We start from the raw sequence: 11,554 nt of genomic DNA on the forward strand, positions 1-11,554 counted from the left end.
TCTTTCGCACTCAAACACTCCCTCTTTCTCTCTGGTTAAGAAGTAAAACACAAAACATAGCAGCAAGGCTAGTTACGAGTTAGAAGGAACTGCCAAGAATAGAAAATTACACATTTTACAAATGTCTCTCCCTATTCATCATCATCCATCCTCCCCTCACACACTTTGAAGTGTGAGTACGAGAGACACCTCTGGCAAAGTCTGTCAACCACACATTTGCTGTCAACGTCTTCTCATCTCAGAGTTCCTAGAACAGCAACAAGCTAGCGCTCTGGGAGACCAAATGTCAACCAGAGCCCTTGGGATGAACTCCTGTAGCTTGTGGTATGCTGGCGAGGCCAGGTTGGACCAACCGGCCATCTGCCAACCACAGGCCTAGAGAACTAAAAACAGAGGACCGTCTCGACCGAAAAAGCAACAGAAAATAAGAGGCCCATCTTAAATCCTGCGAGTGAAGAAAAATATGCTTAGGAAAATGTGTCTAGCTCAACTACCATGAAAGACCCATTACAATACTCAAAGTAGTACAACGGTCCGAGTATAAAACGGCTGTAAAATGCACGGCTGGGTTGGAGTCAGATCCATTTCAATTCAGGAAGTAGAATGAAATTCCAACTCCAATTCTCTTTCAATGCTTTTCAAAGAGGAAAATGTGGAATTGGGTTTACTTTTCTGAATTGACTGGATTTGAAATGGAATACTCAGGGGTAAAAGTTAAAGGATTTTGAGATACTTTTGACTTCAGAGATAGGCCTACTGTGCAAAGTACCAGTGAGTGTGTTACATGAAGTCATTTGAGACGATCATTCAAAAACAGGTTATGTAATGTAGACAGGTACAGTCCTGTAATAAGAATTTGCTGTGGATAGACGAGATATCCTGTGAATTAGAGTCCGATGTTCACCTTCCTCACTAGTCATTTTCCCACATGAAGAACGCACCTTGAACCAAACTGGAATGGATTCTGAAAAATGCCAAATATTTCTCCCTTTTCTGAACGTGCCCCCCCCCCCCCCCCACTCCCACTCTTTCCAGCCCACTAACCCACGACATTCCAGTGTTCTCAACACTGGTACCACACACACGATGTTAAACACAACACAAGTTTCCACCCTGACCCAGACATCCCTTTTAAGGGTAAGCACTTCAGATCTCTCATTTCATTAATTTCCAAAAATACCCCTGGAACTGGTCTGGAGAGGACCCTATGAACCCCTGGAATATATATATATAGTTAAAGTTAAAATAAGTGTTCATTCAGTATTGTTGTAATTGTCATTATTACAAATGTATGTATGTATGTATGTATGTATGTATGTATGTATGTATACACACACACATTTGTAATAATGACAATTACAACAATACTGAATGAACACTTATTTTAACTTTAATATAATACATCAATAAAATCAATTCCATCTCAAATAAATAATGAAACATGTTCAATTTGGTTTAAATAATGCAAAAACAAAGTGTTGGAGAAGAAAGTAAAAATGCAATATGTGCCATGTAAAAAAGCTACCGTTTACGTTCCTTTGCTCAGAACATGAGAACATATGAAAGCTGGTGGTTCCTTTTAACATGAGTCTTCAATATTCCCAGGTAACAAGTTTTAGGTTGTAGTTATTATAGGAATTATAGAACTATTTATCTCTATACCATTTGTATTTCATATACCTTTGACTATTGGATGTTCTTCTAGGCACTATAGTACTGCCAGCCTAATCTTGGGAGTTGATAGGCTTGAAGTCATAAACAGCACAATGCTTGAAGAGCTGCTGGCAAATGCAGGAAAGCGCTGTTTGAATGAATGCTTACGAGCCTGCTGCCGCCTACCACCGCACAGGCAGACCGCTCTATCAAATCATAGACTTAATAATAATACAATAACACAGAAATAGGAGCCTTTGGTCATTAATATGGTAAAATCCGGAAACTATAATTTCAAAAACAAAACATTTATTCTTTCAGTGAAATACAGAACCGTTCCGTATTTTATCGAACGGGCGGCAACCCTAAGTCTAAATATTGCTGTTACATTGCACAACCTTCAATGTTATGTCATAATTATGTAAAATTCTGGCAAATCAATTCGCAACAAGCCAGGCGGCCCAAACTGTTGCATATACCCTGACAGCGTGCAATGAACGCAAGAGAAATGACAGTTTCCCTAGTTAATATTGCTTGCTAACATGAATTTCTTTTAACTAAATATTCAGGTTTAAAAATATATACTTCTGTGTATTGATTTTAAGAAAGGCGTTGATGTTTATGGTTAGGTACATTCGTTCAACAATTGTGCTTTTTTGCAAATGCGCTTTTGTTAAATCACCCCCCGTTTGGCGAAGTAGACTGTGAGTCAATGATAAATTAACAGGCACCGCATTGATTATATGCAACGCAGGACAAGCTAGTTAACCTAGTAATATCACCAACCATGTATAGTTTACTAGTGATTATGTGAAGATTGATTGTTTTTTATAAGATAAGTTTAATGCTAGCTAGCCACTTACTTTGGCTCCTTGCTGCACTCACGTAACAGGTGGTCAGCCTGCCACGCAGTTCTCATGGAATGCAATGTAATCGGCGTCCAAAAATGCTGATTACCGATTGTTATGAAAACTTGAAAATCGGCCCTAATTAAATCAGCCATGCCGATTAATCGGTCGACCTCTAATCTGAAGCAATGTGTTTTAATCACCTCTGTAGCCTACTTGTGCTGCCCAAAATGGAGGACTTAATAAAGCTTGCATTACAAACCTGAATGATCTAAAAATATATATATATTTTTTAAACAGTATGAGACAAGTGAGGTAGAGACAAGAGCAAGCGACAATAGGTCTAGAGATAGTGGACCTTATGGGTAAATCATCCAGAATGGTCTTTTTAATGGTCTCTGTTCTGACCAAATGCTCATATTTTCCTACACGTCCCTTCACCGGCACACCTCCTTGCCTCTAACACTCTTTAACGGATCTGTCAAAAGCGTCCAAGCTCATAGCAATTCACAATACAAACTTGGCTGCCATGGAGAGACTTTCCCAAGTGCACTGTCTTGAGGTCTGGAAACAAAGGCTACAAAGTTCACACAAATTAAGTATTTCATGACTCAGGAATTTTGTTTCTATCTTCCCTCTCGGAAAGAGGTGTAGGTAAATTTATCAACAGCCAGCTAATGCTAAGAGTTATTTAGCTGAGCCAGCCAGCCCACTGCTCATCACCTACAAGAATATTTACTACTACAATTGGGCACAGAAAAATATAGCCTTTGAGACATTAGGTTTTTCATAATTATAAGGAAAGACAACAGTTGTCCGCCAAAGCTTGGTAACATACTGGGTTGCTTACTTGTCACTACAGTAAGAAAGAACAGTATACAAACAATTTGACTTAGTAATAGTTCTCATCCAGTAGAATTCCAGGACCAAGGACTATACATTGAGAAACGGGTTCATTGATCAAGTTGTCAGATCATCATGATCCTTGTGATGCCAGAAAGCCAACTATACTGACAGTATCCTAAAGGACGATCTGAGGCACATCCCATTGATAACATGAAGGATGCCGTCACAAAGCCACATGCTCCAACAAAGCAGACCAAGGAAACGCCACTCTTCGCTCCGATTGCCAGATCCAATCGAAGCATCCAACAATGAGCTGCCCATTTACGCCCTTTGACACTAACGAGGTCAAAACGAGACACTGGTAAAAAGGACCAAGGCAAAGCCACTCAAGACCCAATCATGTTGGACACTTCGACTGTACCCGTCATCTTCCTGCCAACACACACTATCCGCCCGCTTGTGGCATACCCAAACCAACATTTAAAGTTCAGGAGGCAAACATGAACACGCACAGACAAACACCAAGTGGAACTTAAGTTACCCCCGGGCTTTACCATACAGTGCCCTGCTCTACTGGAGACGCCCACCCATGCTTACAGCATAACAACAGTGACAGTAGAGATTTATTCAGCCATAGCTTAATTGTGTGTTCCTCAAATGACAAATTACTCCTGTGCACCTGGAGAAGGGAACAAATACCTGATAGCTGAAGTATTTTGCACGACTCTATGGACGCTCAAAATTTTGCGGATGTGGGCTAGGGTTTCAGTGCCCAAAGGCTAGTTCATTGTGTTGTAGTGGAAATGGAATTTAACATTAAAATAACACAAAACCAGGTTTGTTTGGTAACAAGAACACATAGTAAGAAAAATATTCTTCTAAATAAGTCTTGCCTTTGCCAAAGGCACCCTGCCCTACACAGGAATATACTTTTGCTCTGTACGGGATAAATATAGCCTGGTTTTGCCCTAGCTGACGTCTTTGGAGTGACAACAGATCTTCTTCAGTAGGTCAAAGGCCGTTCTTTAATGAGTGAACAGCATGAACAGCGTGAACTGGGAACGGTTTACTGATATCAGATCAGTGGTGCTGCAAGAAAGTACAGGCAGCGGACAATTGGTTTGAACTCCAGCTGAAATGACAGAGACAAGACCGTCACCCACCGCTGATAAAAGCACAGTTGGGGAAAAGGGTTGAGGACCACTAACATTTTGCAGGGTCTTAAACATAACGGCAGCATTGGGAAAAAACACCAATAAACACAACTCAAAAAGGCAAAGCTAGTGTTAGCAGACTCCATAGAAGCATTTAGAACTCTCCTATAGTACATACCGTTTGCCGGCGCTCAGGCAGCAGTGTCCATCTGACCTGCGTAGCATCAACACGAGTCACTGTCCTGGATACTCGGACCATTATTTCATTATCACAATAAATGTGGGCTGTGTGCTTCACTAAACGCAATAGTACTCATCTGCGCTATTTCAACGAGGTCCTTATTAAAGAAACCTGGAACATCATACTCTACATCGTTGACTTTGCTATCCCGGAAAACTGAAAGTATTTTCACTAAAATACAATTTTCAGACATGTATAATCTAGGGCTATAGACCATTACAGTTCTAAGAAATACACCAACACCAGAACACTTGACCTCCCCGGTAGTTTAAAAACCAACATTTTCCATTTAATCTTTAATTTTCCATTTAAATGACGACTAGTCATTTAGCCACTCTGTAATCCTCAGGTCCAGCTAGTAACTCTGATATTTACACTTATTGGACACCCATAATGATTACACTTTGGTTTCAGCCAAAGGCAGCAGATGCCATTTCATTGCATGCTTCCTTCGAGTGGAAAATTAATCATGTGTAAACTCAGGTCGTAAAAAGAGAGAGGGGGGGGATTATTACTTTGGGGCCTGAACGAACACTGCGCCTTTGCTTGCTTTCACTCTTGATCATAAAAAGTCAATTTGGAATGGCTAAGTTCACAGGCACTCCTACATTGTCTACACGATTCCAATTAGAGGCGTTCACAGATCCACCTGTACCCAGATACCCGAGATCCGATTGGGGACCGGGCAGGTCGGATCTGATATGATTGTCATGGGTATGTGTAATTTTAACTGACTTCTCTGGAAGGATCTATATACTGTAGATCCAAACATGACTGCTGCAGGGGAGAGCGAGACATTTTTACGAGAAGGGCACATGTAGCTTGTTGTTGGCATATCATAAGTCATCAAAGCGGCAATAGGCTACAGTCAAAGAGCCTCAGTGTGGGTCAAAAGTTAGGAGATATCTAATCAATGGAAGACGGAATTAAAAGTTAAACGAGAAGGATAGGGTACAACGACCGAGAGCCAAGAAGTAGATTGTTACAAACAACTTCATTCAGAATATAACGTAACTGTGTAAGACCAGAAAGAGCATGCAACCTCAATTAGCCTAGCTAGCTAGCTTCTCCCGGTTTAATGCAGTCAAGACAGGTACTAGTACTCATATTGAATGATAAATAGCCTAGCTATGGCAGATATTAGTCTACTATAGCACGAGTCGGCTTGGTTGGTTGCGGTCTCTCCCTCCCTGCTCTCTGTTCTCGTGTCACTCGCTCACAGTAGCCTACACACAAAGCACGGCCCCTGCTAGAGCGTCACCTCTTTTTACCTCCTCTCCCTCGCACTTTTTCAGCTCCGGTTAATAACGTATCTTAAAATGTTACTTTTCTACTGTTTCCCCACACACTTGGATCGGACCGGGTCTGGATCTGACCAGGTCTATAAGGAACGGGTCTAGTTGTCCTCAGGACCATTCGGAACGGGTCTCCATATAATTTATTTTTTTCATGCATATTGGTTGCGGATGGGAAAGCACCAGATCCATTTCTGAACGGGTCCAACTTTTTGAACCCGTGAAGGCTTCCAATTCCAATCCTCTGAAAATAGTCTTCAGACAACGTAATGTACACTATCAAGCAGTAAAGTGAAAGAGTGACATAACCCCAAAGGAAAAACACCAGAGACCTACCAAGTGACCAGCCAAAGTTGAAAGTAAAGTGTGCTACAGTAGACTGGCATGAAGTGACCAAATGGGAGGTGGAACAGGACAGCACTCTAGTTTTTGTACTCTCCACTGGGCCAACACGTCCACTTGGCCAATGTTCGCACAGACAGGATATGAAGGGATTGCAATTCAAGTGTGGAGCTTGCTTTGTTTGGCATTGTAACCTCTCAATGGTTTGGCACGAAGGCGTAAAATGGCCTTTTCCTTGGCTGGAAGCAGCTTGTATCGACAATATTAATGACTATGTACTTCTGAATCCTACTAAGGCAGAAATGGATAGGTTATTCCCCTGTATGCACAAATAGTGAATCTCCAATGCATGCAGCTGTGCCTATCTCACAGTCCAACTAGCTTGTACTTGTGTTTCCACCATCAGAAGGGGTGGAAGCAGTAGCAGAGTTAGTAGCTGGCTCTGGGACTTACTGGAAAGCCAGCAGTGATTTGCCGTCATGTCTGAAACAGGTCCCCTCTATCTTTCTCCCTAGTTCCATTTATATCCCACGGGCCCAACCTGACAGATTACTACTCCACACTGCTGCTGCTGCTACTGCTGGAGGAGCATTGCTCCTGTTCACCCACACACACCAACACACACCAACACAGTCATGAAGAAGGCACGACAACGCCTCTTCAGGAGGCTGAAAAGATTTGGCATGGGCTCTCAGACCCCCCCAAAAGTTCTACAGCTGCACCGTAGAGAGCATCTTGACTGGCTAGATCACCGCTTGGTATTGCAACTGCTTGGCATCCGACAGCAAGGCACTACAGAAGGTAGTGCCTATGGCTCAGTATGTCACTGGGGACGAGCTGCCTGCCATCCACGACCTCTATACCAGGCGGTTATTATCGTTCTATTTCTCTCTCTGTATTGTTGGGAAGGGCCCGTAAGTAAGCATTTCACTGTTAGTCTACACCTGTTGTTTACCAAGCATGTGACCAATAAAATGTGATGTTCAGACTCAGTGTTGCATCTCATTGCTTTGACACTTGTTATATGTGGGCTATGTATGTGGTCCATGTACACATACAGCAACAAACTGTCACAGGTACTGAGTCACACACCCCTGCCATTACACATACCTCTTACAGCCGAGATCCTTGTAACGTGTAAAATTCAGATAGCCACACTTGTGTTGCCCTCATGTTGGTGCTAGCAAGCACGTTAGGTAGTGCTAGGTATTAACAGCCAATCCAGTATGGGCTGGAAACTACAGTGAGTTTTGATTGGTCAATAACAAAGCAAAGCAATGTCAGAGTATTTGCATAAAGTTCAGCTTTCCCCAATTTTGGTTCCACCCTGTTCACTTCTCTCGCCCATGCTCACGCCCAATGGTTGTTTCGTCACCCCCAACATGATTTGTGGATCTCAGCCGTTTCACCGGAAATCCACCTAGAACATTGGGGCAATGAAACAACGGAGCCAACATCTGAAGCACAGTAGTCGGGGGACTATTGGGAGACGCAAACATGGGTGAGGGAGCGTGAACAGGGCGGGACCAAAATTGGGGAAAGCTGAACTATGCACATACTCTGACATCACGTTGCTATTGACCAAACAAAGATCACTGTAATTTGGCTGTAGATACCTAGCCTGCTTGCTCGCACCAACATGAGGGCAAATCAAGCTTGACCATCCAAATGTACTGTGTTAAAAGGATTCTCAGACATTAGGTGTTCACTTTGATGAGACCTGCAGATTTCTGTATCACTGCCCAATTCCCATATTGGTGCAGTGAAATTAAAAATAGCTATCTTTGGGGAAACTCCCTTCCCATGTCAAGTGGATCTTTGCAAAAAAATAATGCCAACAATCAAGGCAATCTCCAATTGTATCAGGCTGATCATTCCCTACTGTATTCACAATTTCAGCATTGACCTAAATGGATTTGATGATTTATCCATAGAGATCAAGTTGAAGAACATTACCCATGGCTGTGTCAACACAGACTACTTGAGAGCCAGCTAAAATAGTATCTGTCAAGTATCAATATAGAAAGGGTTTTTACTGCCATCTTGCTCAGAACATTGCAATCGTTATTTACCTTGACAGATGACCTGTTAAAAAAGCGGCCTACTTTAGGCTACTAAATATTTAAGGTGACAGTGGACTGTGTAGTTGACGAAGAAAAAAAGTGGACTTTTTCGATTTGTGTTAAGGTGGGTGGTTAATGGTGAATTAATTTCAAGAAATCGTTCGATCCGGATACATTGTTCTCGAGGAAAACATAAAATATCCTGTTCAGAAACCCCCAACATTCCATCCAGATAGCGGTAACGTTACGTCGTCACTGAACGCAACAGTAGCCTAGCTACTCGTAATATTTTGAAACAGTCAACTAGCGAGTTACGATCGAGGAAAACTTCAAACTGTTACACAATTTAACCACCTGGCCGCTCAGCAGGACACAACGTTGTAGAAAGTTCAGACAGTAATATGCAAATACCTGGCTATGGAAATATGTACCACTGAACAAACATGTGACTTGATGAATATGGAATCACGTCAGTTATATTTATTTCTGCAACATTCGACCCCGTTTTCCTACTGAACGTGGCCCAGGTTTTTACCCGCAGTCTGGTGTTTCGTGGAGGCTTCCTTTTGGCTGCGCCAGCAGAAGAGGAGCAGGGGGAGGAGGGGTCAAAACTTGCCGCAGTTCGGAGTCTGCCCGTGTCGAACTCAGGAAGTTACAGCATCCTAGCACAGTTAAATGTTTCCATGTAGTAATATGTGTAGTTTTACATTGATCAAAACAATAGCTAGTTCACGTACCTTGCGATGAGAGAATCTGCGATTGTCCCCAAATGCATTCGGTTAGTGCCGATTAGATGACTAGGTTTGAACCAAAGACACAAGTTATTTCACAGATTTCTGGTAGACCAGCGGGAGAAGGCTTTTTTTCCAACTTAACTGCGTTCGTTGTTTCTTCCCTCTATTCCCCGCCTGAGCTGTAGATCAAACCAACACATTCCACCTTGTCCCTAACAATGAAAAGGTGGGTTTTCCTTTGCGCCGGATGACCCACCCCTTGTGTGACGAGCCTGGGTCTGACCGCAGCAAGAACGCCCTTCCCTGCTGTAGAGTCCCGCCTCTCCTCAAGTCTAGCCCATGGATATAGAACGAAACATGTCGAATTCAGAGAAGAAAATGACATGAGCCTCTGAATATTACAGCGTAGGTTTCCGCACATTGCAATGACCTAAAAAAGAATGTCAGGGCAGTAAAGGGAATGTAGCCAAAGGAAGTCAGCCGTTTCAGACAAATATGCAGAAAAAATGAACTGAATTTGGCCTGTCAATTTACTGAATTTGGCCTGTCAATGGACAATATGGTATATCATATAATAAAACAATTTATTTTATGAAAGAATACCAATATTTGTATCAGGTTTTGGGGAAGAGGAATAGGCTGTTTCCATAAATAGGGTCCCTTAGGTCCCTATGTATAAAGTCCCCCTGTACTGGCTAATATCTCACAGCAAGTTGTGGCAGTACAGGGCAGCATGTAGCCTAGTATGTCAGGCCAGTAACCGGAAGGTCACTGGTTTGAATACCTGTTGATGTGCCCTTGAGCAAGGCACTTACTCCTAATTTGCTCCAGGTGCACCGTAATAATATGGCTGACCCTGTAAAACAACACATTTCACTGCACATATTTGGTGTATGTGACAATAAAACATATATATATATATATACAGTACCAGGCAAAAGTTTGGACACACCTACTCATTCAAGGGTTTTTCTTTATTTTTACTATTTTCTACATTGTACATGAGTCTAAATACAAGTTCTGGAGTGAATCTGATGTATGGTTCATGAGTTTGTGGATTGTGGATTTTGCTCAACAAGAACGTTTTTTTAAATATATATAAGGATCAATATTGTCACAGTTGCTTCTTGTTCAAATGTGATATATGGAATTGTTTTAAGATAGTTATACTATGGATAATTTCGCTATTTAGTTATCATAAAAGAAAATAGAAAGAAATATATTAGATAAAATATTAAATCTGGCCTTTACTACTATAGCCTATAGAAACGCATTGCTTATCAGCTTCATTAATGGCAAAAAAGACAGTCAAACAATAAACCATAAGGAATAAGGTTTTGAAGTGTCTGTCCTATATCTAGGAGATATAAGAAAGCTCAAGAAATATATCTTTATTTATTTATTTAGACATATTTAGGCCAAAACCACCTGCAGACTTTCATTCTATTTTTAAAACCGGTATTGGTTACCTTCAGAGGATGGCGTAACACTTGTGGGGGTTGTAGAGCAAAAACGTAGAATACCATTGTGGGGTGGCATGTAGTGGTTAGAGTGTTGGGCCAGTAACCGAAAGTTGCTAGATTGAATCCCTGAGCTGACTAGGTAAAAATCTGTCTTTCTGCCCCTGAACAAGGCAGTTAACCCACTGTTCCTAGGCCGTCATTGTAAATAAGAATTTGTTCTTAACTGACTTGCCTAGTTAGAACAAGGTGTAGCCATCTGGTGCTTTTGGTTAATAAATACCCAATCAAATGCTTGTGGTGGTCAATACTTGAGCCAAGACTATGGGCAGCGGGAGGAGTCAAATAACACTTTATGGTCATGTACATTGTGATTGGCCCTATTGTCACATGATTACTGTGAGACACAGATGTACTTTGGCCTCTGCTGTGTGATGACAGTTGATTATATAAGTCTAATGGAGATGACAGTGTTGGGGAAGATACTCTGAAAGTATAGTTTACCAAGCTACCAACTACCTCACACTGGGAGAAGTTAATGCTACACTAATCAAATTAAATCAAGCTTTATTTATACAGCAAATTTCAGACATGGAATGAACGCAATGTGCTTTACAGGAAGAAAAAAAAAAAATATATATATATATATATATATATATATAAAACAAATATTTACTTTCCAACAAACATAAGATAAAAAACAAAAGAATGACACTAAATCTACCATTAAGGAGCGTATAGTTTACTTAACTAAAGTTACTTTGAAAATGTAGTTCGCTACATCCAAGCTACTGTGTGATAAATTATCATATCTACATATGAAATGTCATAGACTACAAATTGCAAGAACACATCCCTCTGGTGTCAGATGTTAATGTAATGTGCGTCAATCTAAGTAACATATTTTTAAAAATCCTA

General features: G+C 41.3%; 1 protein-coding gene across 2 annotated transcripts in view; it reads right to left on the reverse strand.

The window, feature by feature from the left end:
• LOC129811445 (leucine zipper protein 1-like) overlaps window positions 1-9,504 on the reverse strand; it is a 64,895-nt gene extending 55,391 nt beyond the window's left edge. The window contains exon 1 of one of the 2 annotated variants that reach the window (XM_055862745.1): window positions 9,180-9,504. The gene's annotated coding sequence lies outside the window, so the exon portion shown is untranslated. Of the gene's footprint in view, window positions 1-8,977; window positions 9,130-9,179 lie in introns of those variants that run through there. The other variant, XM_055862746.1, reaches the window with a different exon arrangement.
• Window positions 9,505-11,554: the final 2,050 nt, after the last annotated feature.

The sequence above is a fragment of the Salvelinus fontinalis genome, chromosome 15, assembly GCF_029448725.1.
Source record: "Salvelinus fontinalis isolate EN_2023a chromosome 15, ASM2944872v1, whole genome shotgun sequence".
In the NCBI taxonomy this organism is placed as follows: Eukaryota; Metazoa; Chordata; class Actinopteri; order Salmoniformes; family Salmonidae; genus Salvelinus; species Salvelinus fontinalis.